This window comes from Oncorhynchus nerka, linkage group LG20 (assembly GCF_034236695.1).
Source record: "Oncorhynchus nerka isolate Pitt River linkage group LG20, Oner_Uvic_2.0, whole genome shotgun sequence".
NCBI lineage: Eukaryota > Metazoa > Chordata > Actinopteri > Salmoniformes > Salmonidae > Oncorhynchus > Oncorhynchus nerka.
In genome coordinates, this window is record NC_088415.1 from 85,603,063 (window position 1) to 85,623,772 (window position 20,710).

General features: G+C 41.6%; 1 pseudogene; it reads right to left on the bottom strand.

The window, feature by feature from the left end:
• Positions 1–1,030: 1,030 nt before the first annotated feature.
• LOC115117258 (mesoderm induction early response protein 1-like) overlaps positions 1,031–20,710 on the bottom strand; it is a 33,180-nt pseudogene continuing 13,500 nt past the window's right edge.

Here is a 20,710-nt window from a genome sequence, read left to right on the forward strand (position 1 = left end):
GCAACCAGGTTTGCCATGGTCTTTGGAGCACTTTTTGTAGCTGCAAGGTAAGTTTTCCTTGCTTGGTCTTTTGGGGTCTAGGCCAGGTTACTGAATACACTGTGATTGATGGAACAAACACCAAGGGACACAACGTGTCAGGCTCTAAGGATAAGCACCGTGTCTCGCCCAGCAGGTTCAGTCTGTTACCATTGCAAAGTTTTTAGTAGTAAGTTAAACTGTTGGAAAGGGAATGGCAATTAAATCAAAGGGGTGTTGTAGCTCTGTAAAGGCTATTTCCGCTTGAGCCAACATCTGCAGCACTTACTATGCAATCTCTGCAAATATGGAAATTGCCTTTAAAAGGCGCATTGTCGGATGTGCCTCTGATTCCCGACCTTATGTTTTCACATATTTGAATTCTTCAATGGAAATGAGTCATTAGATATTTGTTTTATGCATTATTTTTGTTTATTTTGGGAATCTAATTTCTAAGCAAAGTTCTTAAAAAATAAAATAATAGTTTGTTCAACATTTTGTAAGGTCCAATATTTCAACCTCAAATGTAAGTTGAAATATGGTCTAGATTCCATTTCCTGCCATACTGATGAAAAATGTATGAAAATTCCACCACTGTTATCCTTGTCAATATAAGAATGACAGATTTGTCCTCACATAATTGCGTAAAACTATGTCAGTACATTGTGTCAAAATACCTGTTTATACATGGTGTTAATATGCCTAATGTGTCCTGATCTTGTCCACATTCTGATCGTGCCCCATGTTTAGACAGGTGGCAATTAAAATATGGATTCTGATCTTGATCAGTTCTCTTAGACAGTAGTCAGGCACACGTGTTTGGATAACTTACAAGTGTAGACAGATCTGGACAGTAAAACCATTTAAAATCATTAACCCGCCCTCAAATCATTGATAAAGTGCATATTTTGCAGTTAAGGCACACTAAAAACATGACATAACAGAACATCAGTGTGATGTATTAAATGTATTAAATCTAGTCACCATTATTTATTCACAGCCAGTCTTGGTATACGCTTCACTTTTATTAAATGTTGTCATTTTCAGATGACTACTTACAGCACATCATAAAATAATACAAATAAACTACTTGAAATCAACATTATTTGAGGCTGTGCTTTTAAAGAACAAAAAAAAACTGCTTTTTAGTTTTACAAACCATTTGTGAATGTAGACCAAAGCAGGAGTAGCTTACAAAAGTAAAACGTTGAGACATTAAAAAAATTAAAAAAGCTACAGTAACACAATTGTCAAAACGATGCGTTGTTACTAAGCCTCCACTGGAACTAATGAAGGTTCTTCACATTGAAGCGTACGGTTCTTTCATTCCTAATAATGAGAGCTCGCCGGTGACAAGAAACGTTACTGGTACCACAACGTCTCCAATTTCCATAAAAAAAGCGTTTTCAACCTAAAAGACCAAGTGTCACTACACCGCGTCTCTCTTTTTAGATGGAATCATTATCAAGTAATCAAACATATTCTTGCTGCAAATACATTTCCAAATGGGTCAGGGAAATAAGACTCCTTTTAGAACAGCTCCACTCGGGAACACCTAGAGGAAATAAATCCTTTAACAAAAGCTCACAAGAAAGATGGTAAAATACACAGATTAAAGAGACTTATCAAAAAAGTGTAAGAAGTGAACAAGAAAATCTTTACAAACTTTACACAAAGTCACAGAAGTACTGTCTAGCAAAAAGAAGAGAAACGAAACAATAGCAAAACGCTGGCTATTAAAAATACAGCGTTCTAACCAATGAGTTATAATACAAGACATCACTGATGTCAGACACTTTACACAAACCTCAGGGACAGACACTCCCCATTAGTTCATTTCTTGCAATTAAAATGTTTCCATGGTCAGGGCTACGTTCAGTACGAAAAAAACAACAGTGCAACATTCAATTAAACAGAAACGGTGCTGTTCTGAACGGCCAGCTCAAAAACAACAACAAGAGGTTGGGGATCAGCATGTCCGCTGCTCGTTAAATATGTCCCTCATTGCTTCAAGCCACACCCACCAAACGGAGCAAACGTACCTCAAAATCCATTCAAAGAACATTGGAATGTTTTTGGGGAAACGTGTCGTTCAGTACAAACCGTTACGCAACATAGCAAACTTCAATCGAACTGAACACACTACAGGTTTCAAATAAGCAATGATGTCATGCAGCAGTGTTGCTTTCTCTCCACTCGATCACCAAAGAAAGAAAACAAAGGGTGAAAGCGCAACATAAGCCCCGTTTATACCTGGTTCTCAGATCAGATTTTTATGTTAACCCTTATTTTACCAGGTAAGTTGACTGAACACATTCTCATTTACAGCAACGATCTGGGGAATAGGTACAGGGGAGAGGGGGGACAAATGAGCCTATTGGAAGCTGGGGGTGATTAGGTGGCCATGATGGTATGTGGGTCTGATTGGGAATTTAGCCAGGACACCAGGGTTAACACCCCTACTTTTACGATAAGTGGCATGGGATCTTTAGTGACCACAGACAGGACACCCGTTTAACGTCCCATCCGAAAGACTGCACCCTTCACAGGGCAATGTCCCCAATCACTGTCCTGGGGCGTTGGTATATTTTAGACCAGAGGAAAGAGTGCCCTCCAACACCACTTCCAGCAGCATCTGGTCTCCCAACCAGGACCAACACTGCTTAGCTTCAGAGGTAAGCCAGCAGTGGGATGCAGGGTGGTATACTGTGATCTTGTCCACATTCTGATTGTGCCAACATTTTTGGACAGCTGTAGATGATTAAAAGACAGATTGTGAACAGATCTTCCTGACCACCTCCGGAGAGAGTCAGGCACCCATTGTGTTTGAATATCTTAAAGTGTAGACAGATCTGGACAGTGAAAACGTTTAAATCATTATCCCATTTTAATACTATGTGTAGATGCATATCTGAAAATCTGGCCACAATCTGAATCTGAATTTGGACAAGATCAGAATAAAGAATGTATGTTAGCGCCAGGTAAAAACGAGGCTTTATAGTGTGCCTGCAACAGCGCCAATCTGCCTGCATATCGATCGTCCCGTCGAAGACCTAGAGACCCTCAACATCGCCCCTTTCATTTCTTTGTTTCAAATGGCTTGGAAAGCAAAATACCCATCAATCATAGTACATTTATTGAAAAAATATATACATATTTTTCAAGTAAAAAAATACCACAGGAGATTTTTAAATTCTAATACAAATAGGGGAAAAAACATTTTCTTTCCGTAGAAATCTTCGAGATCGGTCTCCAAAAAAGTGAATAAGGAGAATGAGTAGAAGAATCAGCATGAATTATAATGAGGTGGTAGCAGGTAGGGGGAAGGGAGGGGTTCAGGAACTGTGGTACTTTGGATGTGTGGAGCGTTGGAGGTTATGCTGGATGGGTGACGAGGTTTTGCTGGATGGGGGATGAGGCAGGGCTGTATGTTGTGCCCCTTTACAATCAGGCCGCTGCCTTCCCTCCGTTTGCTGGTGTGGCCCAGCCGTGTTTGGTTGGTTGGAATAGGTCGTATTCACTAGGCCCGAAACGAGAAAAAAAAACAGACCAACAGGGATGGACTACCTGAACTTGTCCAATAAGAAAATCTAGTTTTATTTTTCTGTTGCAAAATGTTTTGCTGCGGTGTGCACTAATGAATACAACCATGTTATTTTTTTTAGGTTTGGTTCTGTGCGCTTTGACCTCTCTGAGAAGGGGTCATCATTATCATTTGTCCTCTTGCTGGAGGGTCGTCAATGTTCTGGAGGGTTCTGGTGGCTCCGCCTCTGTCCGGCACCTCTTGGCCGGCCTGTCATCGTAGTGACTGTTGCCACAATGGGGCTCCAGGGAGCCGTTCCTGTCGTGGCTGGGAGTGGCGGCCACTGCCTCGCAGCCCCTGGACTCATTGTCCGAGGTGGTGGGAGGAGGGAGAGCCTCCAGAGAGGGGGGGGCAGGAGGGAGAACATCCAGAGAGGGGTGGGGGGCAGTGGGAGGAGGGAGAGAATCCAGAGAGGGGTGGGGGGCAGGAGGGAGTACATCCAGAGAGGGGTGGGGGCAGTGGGAGGAGGTAGAACATCCAGAGGGGGTGGGGGGCAGTGGGAGGAGGGAGAACATCCAGAGGGGGTGGGGGCAGTGGGAGGAGGAGAACATCCAGAGGGGGTGGGGGGCAGTGGGAGGAGGAGAACATCCAGAGAGGGGTGGGGGGCAGGAGGAGAACATCCAGAGAGGGGTGGGGGCAGGAGGGAGAACATCCAGAGAGGGGTGGGGGGCAGGAGGGAGAACATCCAGAGAGGGGTGGGGGGCAGTGGGAGGAGGGAGAACATCCAGAGAGGGGTGGGGGGAGGTGAGCCCGTTGAACTGGACGGATTCTACTTTGACTTCGTTCGCCACCGTGGATGACTGGGAAGCTTCTCCCGAGCCCAAGTTGTGACTCACTAAACCTGTTGGAGGAAAGATAAAGAGCTGTGACTCACTAAACCTGTTGGAGGAAAGATAAAGAGCTGTGACTCACTAAACCTGTTGGAGGAAAGATAAAGAGCTGTGACTCACTAAACCTGTTGGAGGAAAGATAAAGAGCTGTGACTCACTCAACCTGTTGGAGGAAAGATAAAGAGCTGTGACTCACTCAACCTGTTGGAGGAAAGATAAAGAGCTGTGACTCACTAAACCTGTTGGAGGAAAGATAAAGAGTTGTGACTCACTCAACCTGTTGGAGGAAAGATAAAGAGCTGTGACTCACTCAACCTGTTGGAGGAAAGATAAAGAGCTGTGACTCACTCAACCTGTTGGAGGAAAGATAAAGAGCTGTGATAAAGAGCTGTGACACTAAACCTGTTGGAGGAAAGATAAAGAGCTGTGACTCACTAAACCTGTTGGAGGAAAGATAAAGAGCTGTGACTCACTAAACCTGTTGGAGGAAAGATAAAGAGCTGTGACTCACTCTAAACCTGTTGGAGGGAAAGACTCACTCAACCTGTTGGAGGAAAGAGCTGTGACTCACTCAACCTGTTGGAGGAAAGATAAAGAGTTGTGACTCACTCAACCTGTTGGAGGAAAGATAAAGAGTTGTGACTCACTCAACCTGTTGGAGGAAAGATAAAGAGTTGTGACTCACTCAACCTGTTGGAGGAAAGATAAAGAGTTGTGACTCATTCAACCTGTTGGAGGAAAGATAAAGAGCTGTGACTCACTAAACCTGTTGGAGGAAAGATAAAGAGCTGTGACTCACTCAACCTGTTGGAGGAAAGATAAAGAGCTGTGACTCACTAAACCTGTTGGAGGAAAGATAAAGAGCTGTGACTCACTCAACCTGTTGGAGGAAAGATAAAGAGCTGTGACTCACTCAACCTGTTGGAGGAAAGATAAACCGAGTGAGCTGAGACGTCATGAATCATGTAAGGTACTGTCAATAGAGGCACACAAGGGTCTCCACTAGAATTCACATGAGAAATGTTTATTAGTCATTCTAACAGCACTTCATGTAGCTACTCGAATTGATGTTCCCTGAGTGTATTTCTCCCTTCCACAATCACTCAGGGATTGTGTGTGTTCCCTTACCATTGTGGCTGCTACTGCCGTCCTCCCTCTCAGAGTGGCTGGTGCTGCTGTTGGAGGTGGTGGGAGGGGGCGAGGCTGCCCGGCTGGACGTGGCGCTCTCCGTCTCGTCCAGCAGCCGGTCCATGTAGTCCCTGAGACACACAGGGATAAGATAAATAACATTATTTTAAACAATTCAGTCAGCACTGTTCGCTGCTCTGGCCCCCCAATGGTGGAACAAACTCCCTCACGACGCCAGGACAGCGGAGTCAATCACCACCTTCCGGAGACACCTGAAACCCCACCTCTTTAAGGAATACCTAGGATAGGATAAAGTAATCCCTCTCACCCCCCTAAAAGATTTAGATGCACTACTGTTCCACTGGATGTCATAAGGTGAATGCACCAATTTGTAAGTCGCTCTGGATAAGAGCGTCTGCTAAATGACTTAAATGTAAAATGTAAATGTAAACACTAACTACAGCCTGCCAGTTTAGCCCGTACACTAATCACAGCACATGTATACCCTGTTCACACTACTGAGCCATACTGGGCCGGTCTGGTTACGACCTCCAGGACCATGTGAAAAGAAACGTACAAGACCGCATAGTACAGATCAGCTTGGCAAGATGGTGATAACAGGGTACTAGATTCACACCCCTGGAACATAGTGTCAACAGTAGCTATGGTTCCCAGAACAAAGGTGATCACACATACTGAGTGTGTATTGGTCACATGGAATACATATTGAGTGTGTATTGGTCACATGGAATACACGTTCATGACAAGTTACATTTCATTTCAATAATATTTGTTATACGTTTAAAAAAAGGGACAATCAGAGTTGCTACATCGTTTTTTGGGACTTATAAATTAAATGATATGTACACAATGATTTTTTGAAGAATATAACCGATGTTCAACAGTCGAACCCCAAATATAAGCTTGTTTTACTCCAGTGTAACCAAACACTATATGGCCTCAAAACATGGTTAGAACTATACATCTGGTATCATGGATGGTCAGTTTGCATGCATAGCTCGGTCTATGGATTTGAGAAGGGTTACATTTCTCCAGCCCCATCCCTCAGCTTTTTACCGAAACGGGGCGGGGACTACGCTTCATTTTGTCTACTGCTGATTGCAATTTTAAAATACATTTCAAAATCAGGTAAGCAAATATCTAGAATATATATATAATTTTTATATATATAAAAAAACATTTGTATAACATAACATATTTGTTGACGGAATTCAATATTCAAAACAATTAGCTTGGTCTTGTGAAAAGAGACTTACGTGACCCCAGGGTGAAGGCTGTATTTCCTTTTCCCCAGCCTGGTTTGCTGTGCAAAGAAATCATAACGCTCAGACTTCTTCCACATGTAATAAAAGGCCACACATTCTCCTACTGACCTAGTTCTCACCTGAAAAATGTAATATCAGCAGACAACGAGAGACATTATTACCATCGCCTTCCAGAGTTGAACTCAATTCAATTTGAACTCCCCAGTCAAGTCTACGAGGGATGAGTCAAAATGCAATTTGTGAATTGAAAAATACTTTTTTTTTTGCTTTTCAATTCATGAACTGAATTTCAAATCCTCCCGAGATTTGGAGGTTAAAATGGAACTGACCTCAACCCTGATCTCTTCAAAACACATGCTAAATCAACATAAATATTCAGAAAATAAAACATACTTCTTTAATCAGATACCATAGTATTTAATACAATCTGATATATAATACAGTGTTTCCCCTAGGATTATTTTCAGCAGCGGTGGAAAAGTTATTGTGGGAGGGACTTGGTAGTGGGCATGGCCAATGTCGTGGTCTTGTCGTTTTAAAGCTAATTTCCTGCAATTCTACACATTTTGCCATGTGCAGAGAGACATTTTCAAAAAATAAATAAATATATACAATGCACCCGTAAAGCATCCAGACACTATAACTTCCACATTTTGTTACGTTACAGCCTTCGAAAATGGATAAAAAATAATAATAATTTAACTCATCAATCTACACACAATACCCCATAATGACAAAGCAAAAACAGGTTTAGAATTCTTTGCAAATTTTGAAGAAAAAATACTGAAATGTCACATTTACATGAGTAGTATTCAGACCCTTTACTCAGTACTTTGTTGAAGCATCTTTGGCAGCGATTACAGCCTCGAGTCTTCTTGGGTATGACGCTACAAGCCTGGCACTGGAGGTCAATGCCGATTAATTATGGCCGATTTCAAGTTTTCATAAATCGGTAATCGGCCTTTTTGGATGCCGATTACATTGCAATTCACGAGAAGACGGCAAGGAGCCAAGGTAAGTTGCTAGCTAACATTAAACTTATTAAAAAACAACCAATCTTCACGTTATCACTAGTTAACTACACATGGTTGATGATATTACTAGGTTAACTAGCTTGTCCTGCGTTGCATAAAATCAATGCGGTGCCTGTTAATTTATCATCAAATCACAGCCTGATGGCGCATTCGCGAAAAAAGCACAATCGTTGCACAAATGTACCTAACCATGAACATCAATGCCTTTCTTAAAATCAATACACAGAAGTATATATTTTTAAACCTGCATATTTAGTTAAAATAAATTCATGTTAGCAGGTAATATTAACTAGGGAAATTGTGTCACTTCTCTTGAGTTCAGTGCAAGCAGAGTCAGGGTATATGCAGCAGTTTGGGCCGCCTGGCTCGTTGCGAACTGTGTGAAGACCATTTCATCCTAACAAAGATCCTAATTTATTTATTATGACATAACATTGAAGGTTTTGCAATGTAACAGCAATATTTAGACTTAGGGATGCCACCCGTTCGATCAAATACGGAACGGTTCCGTATTTCACTGAAAGAATAAACGTTTTGTTTCTGGATTTGACCATATTAAATGACCAAAGGCTCGTATTTCTGTGTGTTTATTATTATTAAGTCTATGATTTGATATTTCATACAGCAGTCTGATTGAGTGGTGGTAGGCAGCAGCAGGCTCGTAAGCATCCATTCAAACAGCACTTTACTGCGTTTGCCAGCAACTCTTAGCAATGGTTGAAGCACAGCATTGTTTATGACTTCAAGCCTATCAACTCTCGAGATTAGTCTGGCAATACTAAAGTATAGAGATAGTCGACGCGTCATAATTCCTATAACTACAACCTAAAACTTGTTAACTGGGAATATTGAAGGCTCATGTTAAAAGGAACCACCAGCTTTCATATGTTCTCATGTTCTGAGCAAGGAACTTAAACTTTAGCTTTTTTACATGGCACATATTGCACTTTTACTTTACACTCCAACACTGTGTTTTTGCACTATTTATTTGTTTGTTTGTTTATAATATGTTCATTATTTTCCAATAAAAATTTTAAAAGACAGCGATACAAACATTGACATTCACTGCACTGTTGAATGGGATGGCCAATTTAGAGGACAAAACAAAACTTATCTCACACATACACAAAATAAAACTAAATCCTATTAGGTGGTACATGTATAAGACAGCATAATTTAGCACGCCCAATTTTTCAGTTTTTGATTTGTTAAAAAAGTTTGAAATATCCAATAAATGTCGTTCCACTTCATGATTGTGTCCCACTTGTTGTTGATTCTTCACAAAAAAATACAGTTTTATATCTTTATGTTTGAAGCCTGAAATGTGGCAAAAGGTCGCAAAGTTCAAGGGGGCCGAATACTTTCGCAAGGCACTGTAGTCATTACAAGCAGCGTAGTTAAGCCAAAAATCAATATTGAGTGGAGTACAGCACAGAGTAGCAGCCGATCGTCAACCCAGTTATGAAGAGGGACTAGACCATGTATCCAGTATCGGCTGCCATATTTTGTAAAACATTGGATTTCCATTGGAAGTATTGCATAGAATGTTTTCCATATGTATTACATTCCCTAAATCCCGTAACCACATTTCAAAAGGTAGGTACAGTCAACATGTTTTTGCATGATTTAAAACAAATTGAACATGTTTCATTATTTGAGACTACATTTATTTATGTATTATATTAAGTTAAAATAAATTGTTCATGCAGTTTTGTAATTGTCATTATTACAAATATATATATACAGTGGGGCAAAAAAGTATTTAGTCAGCCACCAATTGTGCAAGTTCTCCCACTTAAAAAGATGAGAGAGGCCTGTAATTTTCAGGGTTGTTGTCCTGTTGGAAGGTGAACCTTGCTCCAGTCTGAGGTCATAAGCGCTCTGGAGCAGGTTTTCATCAAGGATCTGTCTGTACTTTGCTCCATTCATCTTTCCCTCGAGCCTGACTAGTCTCCCAGTCCCTGCCACTGAAAAACATCCCCACAGCATGATGCTGCCACCACTATGCTTCACTGTAGGGATGGAGCAAGGTTTCCTCCAAACTTGACACTTGGCTTTCAAGCCTAGGAGTTCAATCTAGGTTTCATCTTGTTTCTCATAGTCAGAATCATTTAGGTGCCTTTTAGCAAACGCCAAGCGGGCTGTCATGTGCCTTTTACTGAGGAGTGTCTTCCGTCTGGCCACCTGATTGGTAGAGTGCTGCAGAGATGGTTGTCCTTCTGGAAGGTTCTCCCATCTCCACAAAGGAACTCTAGAGCTCTGTCAGAGTGACCATCGGGTTCTTGGTCACCTCCCTGACCAAGGCCGTTCTCCCCCGATAGCTTAGTTTGGCAGGGCGGCCAGCTCTATGAAGAGTCTTGGTGGTTCCAAAATTCTTCCATTTACGAATGATGGAGGCCACTGTGTTCTTGAGGACCTTGCTGCAGACATGTTTTGGTACCCTTCCCCAGATCTGTGCCTCGACCCAATCCTGTCTCAGAGCTTCAACCTCATGGCTTGGTTTTTGCTCTGACATGCACTGTCAACTGTGGGACCTTATATAGACAGGTGTGTGCCTTTCCAAATCATAGACTCCAATCAAGTTGTAGAAACATCTCAAGGATGATCAACGGAAACAGAAGGCACCTGAGCTCAACTACGCGTCCCATAGCAAAGGGTCTGAATACTTATGTAAATAAGGTGTTCCTGTTTTTTATTCATCATTATGGGGTATTGTGTGTAGATTGATGAGGAAAAACATTGATTTAATTAGTTTTAGAATAAGGCTGTAACGTAACAAAATTTAGAAAAAAGTCAAGGGGTCTGAATACTTTCCGAATGCACTGTATGTTTTACATATATTTTGGAGTGGGGGCAATGACTGCGGAGGCCTGCCGCTGCTAAATTAATATAGGGGAAGCACTGTATAAGATAGACATAGCTTACCTTGTTGGCTTGTATTGAATGAAAGTCTTTCCCATAACCTTTTAGTCCTTGCTCAAAATATCTACATTCGTCTTCTGTCCACACAGACAGCTCTTCTGTGACAGAGGGCAAATGGTTATTAAGTACCACAACCACTACTCCATTCAAATACAATAAAACTATGACCGTATTACAGGTCCCAGACACCATCCAACAACACACAGACACAAGCCAGGACCCATATAAGTCAAGGACAGTTTTTATCATCAAAATACACAAAACATGACTGGTTAGATATTGAGAAAAAATATGCCAGATATGAGTGAAATCAAGAGCGAAAGTCAACACTAGTTCACTGCAGGTGTTACCTCTAGCTGCCTTCACATTAAACTTCAGTCTTCTTAAAGCTTCCTCTGTGTCAAATTCACACCTGACCAACTCATAAAGTGCCTGTGGAAAGACAACATTGAGATTGTGAAGAAGACGGTCACAGACAAAAGTGCATACTACAGTCTTTACGGTAATGGCTTGTGTTCAGTAGGTGGCATTTTGAAACAGTGAAATGTGTAGGTACTATACTACAGTCTTTACGGTAATGGCTTGTGTTCAGTAGGTGGCATTTTGAAACAGTGAAATGTGTAGGTACTATACTACAGTCTTTACGGTAATGGCTTGTGTTCAGTAGGTGGCATTTTGAAACAGTGAAATGTGTAGGTACTATCCTACAGTCTTTACGGTAATGGCTTGTGTTCAGTAGGTGGCATTTTGAAACAGTGAAATGTGGAGGTACTATACTACAGTCTTTACGGTAATGGCTTGTGTTCAGTAGGTGGCATCTTGAAACAGTGAAATGTGGAGGTACTATACTACAGTCTTTACGGTAATGGCTTGTGTTCAGTAGGTGGCATTTTGAAACAGTGAAATGTGTAGGTACTATACTACAGTCTTTACGGTAATGGCTTGTGTTCAGTAGGTGGCATTTTGAAACAGTGAAATGTGTAGGTACTATACTACAGTCTTTACGGTAATGGCTTGTGTTCAGTAGGTGGCATTTTGAAACAGTGAAATGTGTAGGTACTATACTACAGTCTTTACGGTAATGGCTTGTGTTCAGTAGGTGGCATTTTGAAACAGTGAAATGTGTAGGTACTATACTACAGTCTTTACGGTAATGGCTTGTGTTCAGTAGGTGGCATTTTGAAACAGTGAAATGCGGAGGTACTACTTGAGCATATGAAAACAAGTAATACCTAACTCTCAAAGTCATCCTGACTTCAGAGTCTGGAATGGCTCTTTGATCATGCGGCACAATGCGTCAACAATGAAGGGGGCTGTGCTTTTACTGGTTGACTCTCCTCTGTCTCTCTCGAACACCTACAGCCACACAGCGCCACCCTCTTCCATTACAATGGTTTTCAAATCCAAAACAATGTGTTCTCAACCCCCGAGGAAAAAAACAAACCTTTGAGAGAACCCGTCGCACAATTTCTGAGTGAATATTGCATTAACAAACTGCCTCCAGGCTAACTGAACACGACTCTGGACGCCAGTCTGTCTGATCTGCTCGACTGTGTTGGTCTTCATACCTGCTCATTGTCTTTGATATGGGATCCCTCAGGGATGGCATCCACTCCTTTCTCCTCTCCTGTTCGTTTTGACGCCTGAGATAAAAACTCCACAACCTTGCCCTCGGGAAGGAACTCGGGGTCCCATAAAAGCTGGTCATCGTTTTCATATACTGGAAGGAGAGAGGAAAAAGGAGCGAGAGGGGGGAAAGCAGAGAGAGAAAGTCATTTTATTTCTTATTTACCTCTGTGATTGGAAGATATTTCACTTCAACTTAATTTAGTGCATCGCAATTGCAAACAGAATGCCTTACCTTTCTCATAGTCTTTATATTTACAAAGGCCAGGCGGTGTTTCAGCCTGATACATGGACCCAACCATGATTTCCTGTCCAGATCAAACACACACTTTATTTAGTTTCACAAATCAAAAGTGTGCTTCAAATGAATAGCATGTCTTTAAGGTTAGAACTACCCAGTTGCGACCCATCATTCAGGGCAGTTTAGCTAAAATGAAATAATCCCTTGAGTTAATAAAGCCGCATACAAACATGGTCTCTTGAGTAAAGCAGCAGCAAAATGCAGGTGTTTCAGCCTAGCTCAGTGCTTTCTGTGGTGGAGGGGCAGCCAGCGAAAACACAGTTTTGGTGTTGGCAATCTTCTCTAGTTGCACCGTGATTGGCTCAATGTTCTGTCACCCATGGGGACACTACATCACTGCAGAATCAACAGGGAGAGCTAGGCAGTTCAAGACCCTTTGGGTGCTGCCATAGATTTACATTACATGCCCGTCCAAGGTGTCTCACCGTCATTGGCCACAGATAAAATGATATAAAGTCACGTAATATCTACCGTAGTTTTGATAGCTAGCAAGTTAAACAGGCAGTCATCCTCATGAATCACGTCGACAATCTACTGGCAAATCCTTAGTGAAATGATATACTGGGTTGTTGTGGTTACACGTGGTCTGCTGTTGTGAGGCCAGTTGGACATACTGCCAAATTCTCTAAAACGATGTTGGAGGCGGCTTATGGTAGAGAAAGGAACATTCAATTCTCTGGCAACAGCTCAGGTGGACATTCATGCAGTCAGCACGCCAATTGCACGCTCCCCCAAAACTTGAGACGTCTGAAGATTTTTTTTGTCTGTCACACAACTGCACATTTTAGAGCGGCATTTTATTGTCCCCAGCACAAGGTGCACCTGTGTAATGACCATGCCGTTTAATCACCTTCTTGATATGCCACACCGTTCAGGTGGATGGATTATTTTGGCAAGAGAGAAAATATCACTAACAGGGATGTGAACAAATTTTTGCACAAAATTTAAGAGAAATAAGCTTTTTGTGCATATGGAACATTTCGGGGATCTTTCATTTCAGCTCATGAAGCACGGGACCAATACTTTTGTTCATTATAGATAAAACAGCCCAGTGCTCATCGACCATAAACATAACACAAGTCGGAAATAGCAAATTCAACAATGAGTGGTTTGCAAGGAATCAGCGGCTAACTGCAAGCATTGCAAAACAATAACTATTGTGCTTCCACTGCCTGCTATTTGGTGGAGAGGGTGTGTGGTCCAAGTCTGGGTTGAAGGATTTAAAACATAGGTCTGAAACAATCTCTTGTCCAACCTTAAAATAACAAACATTCACACCATGGGCCATAAACAGTGAGTCCAAAAATATGTCTTGTATACTGCTTCAACAATGATGTAATATGCCAGGGAGATATGTATACAGTAGCTAAGAAAGTAATACTAAGTGTATGTTGTGTAGTAAGCCGTTATTAGACCATGTGTTTCACCCTAAGAATTTGGTCCCGCACCCCCTCAGACCTTAGCTTACTGTTCTGACTTGGTGGTTGCACATGTAGCCCTATAGCCTGTTTTGGAGAAATGTCATCATTGAATAGTGTAAGAGCTTTCATTGTCTGCTTATATGCCTCCATTATTTATCCTACAGTTCTGACTTGGTGTACAGGGAGAACACTAAGAACGGCCCATGTTCTGAATTCCGTCGCTGTCCATTTCAAACGGGCTGAATAAATAGGCATATCGACTATGTCCGGCTTCACTCGCTCATTAATGTCTTAATCAGTATCTTATTTATCTTTTTAGGTAATGTTGGAATGATGCATTTCATTGTTTCTAAATTTGCTCGTGTGCTTTTCTCCACGAGGGGATACCATATAATGCGACAGCCTCTTCACATTCATTTTCTTGTAATTATTTTTCTCCAAAAAGTTTAGTAGACCCGTGTAATTCCAGTTGACAAGGGTTGTTTTGTTTGCGCAATACGCTGTCTGTGCGTTGGTATTCTGTCTATTAAAGTGTATCCTCGTGATTGTATTTTCCTTATTTTTTTAAACAACATAGCCTTACCATTAACTATTTTATTAGGGCTATCTGCATCTTTCTTGTGCTCTTCCTCTGTGGTGTCTTACAGAGTAAAGTTTAGGTCTCACCATCTTGCTGAATTTATCTGAACATCCCATCTGAATCTCTGGTCGGTGTCCATTTTGAAAGTGCTGAATGATGGCCTACCTCGTCGCAGCTCGTTTGCTTATAATTAGGAGCTACAGCACCAGTCAAACGTTAGGACACACCTACCTCATTCAAGGGTTTTTTATTTTTTACATTGTAGAATAATAGTGAAGACATCAAAACTAATAAAGTGCAAAATAAATATATTTGAGATTCTTCAAAAATTGAAATGCGTTCCAGGTGACTACCTCATGAAGCTGGTTGAGAGAATGCCAAAAGCGTGCAAAGCTGTCATCAAGGCAAAGGGTGGTTACTTAGAAGAATTTGTTTAACACTTTTTTGCTTACCACATGATTCCATATGTGTTATTTCAATGTAGACAATTGTAAAAATAAAGAAAAAACCTGGAGTGAGTAGGTGTCCCCTTTATTTTTGACTGGTACTGTAACTGTTTATGACAAGAACAAACATTATGAATCTACTGAAAAATAAATGTAATGTTTGTGTATTGTTCAAAAGTCAAAACTCATGTCGACATTCATTAGTATTATTCAAGGACAATGCGTTTTTTACCGAGTTACACAAATCCACAAGGAGTCAGCAGAAACCATATATAAATAAGCCATTCAGCCAAGTCAGTTATATATATTTTTTTAAAGGCAGTAAATGAGGCTGAATGAACTGTTTGGCTGCCAGACAAGGCTCCGCTGATAGCCAGGTGTAGAGGTAGTAAGGATTCAGTCCATGGTGAATTAACTGTTTGGCTGCCAGACAAGGCTCCGCTGATAGCCAGGTGTAGAGGTAGTAAGGATTCAGTCCATGGTGAATTAACTGTTTGGCTGCCAGACAAGGCTCCGCTGATAGCCAGGTGTAGAGGTAGTAAGGATTCAGTCCATGGTGAATTAACTGTTTGGCTGCCAGACAAGGCTCCGCTGATAGCCAGGTGTAGAGGTAGTAAGGATTCAGTCCATGGTGAATTAACTGTTTGGCTGCCAGACAAGGCTCCGCTGATAGCCAGGTGTAGAGGTAGTAAGGATTCAGTCCACAGTGCTGAAAAGAAAGCTCTGCTGTTGGGACAGCTTTATGTCGGCCCTAACAGTTTGTGGGCAACGTTTGTCACCGTTATAGTGCAAATAATGTATTGTTTAGTGTTGTATCATGCAATGTTCCCTCTAATCTGCACAAGGGCACGCAGCAGCCCTGAGACTCCCACGCAGAAGAAATACAGTTGAAGTCGGAAGTTTACATACACTTAGGTTGGAGTCATTAAAACTTGTTCTTGTTAGCAAACTATAGATTTGGCAAGTCAGTTAGGACATCTACATTGTGCATGACACAAGTAATTTTTCCAACAATTGTTTACAGACAGAGTGAATTATAAGTGAAATAATCTATCACAATTCCAGGGGGTCAGAAGTTTACATACACTAAGTTGACTGTGCCTTTAAACAGCTTGGAAAATTCCAGAAAATGATGGCATGGTTTTAGAAGCTTCTGATAAGCTAATTCACATTATTTGAGGTGTACCTGTGGATGTATTTCAATGCTTACCTTCAAACTCAGTGCCTCTTTGCTTGACATCATGGGAAAAAAATCTAAAGAAATCAGCCAAGATCTCAGAAAAACAATTGTAGACCTCCACAAGTCTGGTTCATCCTTGGAAGCAATTTCCAAACGCCTGAAGGTACCACGTTCATCTGTACAAACAATAGTACGCAAGTATAAACACCATGGGACCACGCAGCAGTCATACCACTCAGGAAGGGGACGCGTTCTGTCTCCTAGAGATGAACTTACATTGGTGCGATAAGTGCAAATCAATCCCAGAACAGCAGCAAGGGACCTTGTGAAGATGCTGGAGGAAACAGGTACAGAAGTATCTATATCCACAGTAAAACGAGTCCTATATCGACATAACCAGAAAGGCTGCTCAGCAAGGAAGAAGCCACTGCTCCAAAACCACCATAAAAAAGTCAGACTATGGTTTGCAACTACACATGGGGACAAAGATCGTACTTCTTTTGGAGAAATGTCCTCTGGTCTGATGAAATAAAAACAGAACTGTTTGGCCATAATGACCATTGCCATGTTTGGAGGAAAAAGGGGGAGACTTGCAAGCTGAAGAACACCATCCCAACGTTAAGCACGGAGGTGGCAGCATCATGTTGTGGGGGTGCTTTGCTGCAGGAGGGTCTGACGCACTTCACAAAATACATGGCATCATGAGGAAGGACAATTATGTGGATATATTGAAGCAACCTCTCAAGACATCAGTCAGCAAGTTAAAGCTTGGTCGCAAATGGGTCTTCCAAATGGACAATGACCCCAAGCATACTTACAAAGTTGCTGCAAAATGGCTTAAGGACAACAACGTCAAGGTATTGGAGTGGCCATCACAAAGCCCTGACCTCATTCCTATAGACAATGTGTAGGCAGAACTGAGAAAGCTTGTGTGAGCAAGGAGGGCTACAAACCTGACTCAGTTACACCAGCTCTGTCAGGAGGAATGGGCCAAAGTTCACCCCACTTATTGTGGGAAGCTTGTGGAAGGCTACCATAAACGTTGGACCAAAGTTAAACAATTTGAAGGCAATGCTACCAAATACTAATTGTGTGTATGTAAACTTCCGACCCACTGGGAATGTAATTAAATAAATAAAAGCTGAAATAAATCACTCTACTATTATTCTGACATTTCACATTCTTAAAATAAGTGGTGATCCTAACTGACCTAAAACTGGGAATTATTACTAGGATTAAATGACAGGAATTGTGAAAAACGGAGTGTAAATGTATTTGGCTAAGGTGTATGTAAACTTCCGGCTTCAACTGTATCAGCCCATAGAGAGAAGCACGAGATTGAACTTCGCTCAACTTTCTAGAGCAGTGGTCACCAACCGTTGTATCTCCAAGGCATTCCTAGTCGATAGCCAAACATTTCTGTAAAAAACAAACAATGATAAAGCCTTGTGTTCCTATTTGTATCTCGGGCTGTTTTCGGTAGGTGCATCCGATTCAGCTGCCCTGCGCACCGGGTAAGCAACTATTGCCATTTTGAACCATTACACGTGTCTCCGGGCCGGCCGAGAAATCAAGTGCACTATAGGACTAACGCTGGCCAATCGGATGGCTCAGATTACCGTGTCTGCAGTAACGTAGCAGGCATAAAAGGCGGATACAGCAAATGTGATACTTGAGATTTCAAAATGTTTAAAACCATGACTTTTGCATGAGGCAGAAAGTTTCACCACAACTGGAAGACAGTGTTCCTCTATTGTCAGTGTCAGTGGAGGAGAGTGGAGGGATGCTGACTGACCATCAGATGCAGCAGGGGTGCAACTTTGGTTTTAGAAGTGGGGGGGACATAACCTGGCGGTGGGTCTGGGAGTCCCCCCCCCAGAATTGTTTTGGCCATCTAAAGCTAATTTTCTGCATTTCTACACAATCCAATATGCCATCTCTATTTTGAACAAAAAGTAAGTAAAAATACCCACAGTCATAAAGCTAGGAAAGAGATGATTAAATATGTTTAAGTGATTGATAAGACTGAACTAGATCCATGATAATTCAATAATCAATATGGTGTCTCACCTTGAACCAATAGCCTAACACATGAACTCTTAAGAAAACAGAATAAAAAAAATAAAAAAAGAGAGACTTTTGATAGTTTTTATTAAGACCTCGATATCAAATTTCAGCCAGAACGCCCAGCCAGCCCGAGCCGCCTGCACGCCCGAACCCCACCAGTCTAGTACATAACTTAACTCTCCCAACAATCCCCCCCCTTTTTATTCCCAAGAGAAAGGCTTGGAAACAAAAGTACAAATAACATAAAAAAATAACACATACACCTCAAATATATATTAACAGACAAACAGCAGATCCTCCATATAATTCATCTCATAGACCTAAAGGTACTGTAGAGCTCTTCTTACTTGCACACAATATAGCTGGGTTGCCCCATCCTGTCTCTAGGGGTCCACAGCCCTGTATCGCCCCAACCCAACACACCCCACTCAGCTTTAGTATCTTAGAGAAACATTCATTATTGGTTTCAGGTGTGTTAGGTTAAGCCCAGAATAACAAGAGTACAGCAAACCCCCGGGGCCAGGCCTTAGCAAGCCCAGCGGCTAGGGATTGCCGTCGTAATGTTTTCAATACAGACTACTTTTGTCGTACTGTATTCCATATGCGACATCCAGACATAGTTTTTTCTTTATTTTTTTTATAGTAGGCCACTCTGGTAGACCTACATTATGACCAAATAACCACAGTAGCCTACTCGGCCACTGTTAAAAGCAGTTACAGCTTCAGTGTTCACAGTAAACGCTCATTGGAAGTTCCACAGGATTTTCACAACGTTTATGTTTGCCCTCAGCAGATCTGAAATTTGCTCAGAGCCCCCAAACAATTAGGTGGGAACATTGGTGTAGTGGCTTTGCTGGCATGCATATCCTTCCTGTTTGGCCCTGTCCGGGGGTGTCCTCGGATGGGGTCACAGTGTCTCCTGACCCCTCCTGTCTCAGCCTCCAGTATTTATGCTGCAGTAGTTTATGTGTCTGGGGGCTAGGGTCAGTTTGAAATATCTGGAGTACTTCTCCTGTCCTATTCGGTGTCCTGTGTGAATTTAAGTGTGCTCTCTCTAATTCTCTCTTTCTCTCTCTTGGAGGACCATGCCTCAGGACTACCTGACATGATGACTCCTTGCTGTCCCCAGTCCACCTGGCCGTGCTGCTGCTCCAGTTTCAACTGTTCTGCCTTATTATTATTGGACCATGCTGGTCATTTATGAACATTTGAACATCTTGGCCATGTTCTGTTATAATCTCCAACAGGCACAGCCAGAAGAGGACTGGCCACCCCACATAGCCTGGTTCCTCTCTAGGTTTCTTCCTAGGTTTTGGCCTTTCTAGGGAGTTTTTCCTAGCCACCGTGCTTCTACACCTGCATGGCTTGCTGTTTGGGGTTTTAGGCTGGGTTTCTGTACAGCACTTTGAGATATCAGCTGATGTACGAAGGGCTATATAAATAAATTTGATTTGATGCATTTAAAAACAAAAAGTTGAGTTCGCCACATCGAGATTTACATGCTAAAATCGCCACTGGAACTACCATATCTAACGAATGATTAAACAATATATTTACCTTTTTCCAATCCTCAGAAGGGACATAATTTTCATCTTCTTCCGACTCTTCCTCTGCATCCTTATCTGAAACAACATTTGACAGTTTGACTCTGTCTCACCGTTTCCACACATCAGCTCTCATTTTGAACCACTGGGTTAAAATGCATAAAGTGCATTCAGAAAGTATTCACACTCCTTGACTTTTCCCAAATTGTGTTGTCTTACAGCCTGAATTTGAAATGGATTCAATTGAGATTGTGTCCCTGGCCTACACACAATACCCCATAATGTCAAAGTGGAATTATGTTTAGATGTTTCTTTTTAATACAAATTAATAACAAATGAAAAGCTGAAATGTCTGGAGTCAATAAGTATTCAAACCCTTTGTTACAGCAATCTTAAATAAGTTCAGGAGTGAAGAAAAATTGGCTTAACAATTCACATAAGTTGCATGGACTCACTGTGCGCAATAATAGTGATTAACATTATTTTTGAATGACTACCTCATCTCTGTACCCGACATTAAATAATCTCAAGGTCCCTCAGTCAAGCAGTGAATTTCAAACACAAATTGAACTACAAAGACCACGGAGATGAGTAAAAAAAAAAAAAAAAGCAGACATTGAATATCCCTTTGAGCATGGTGAAGTTATTGATTACACTTTGGATGGAGTATCAATACACTCGGTCAATACAAAGATAGACGTTCATCCTAACTCAGTTGCCGAAGAGGAAGGAAATCGCTCAGGG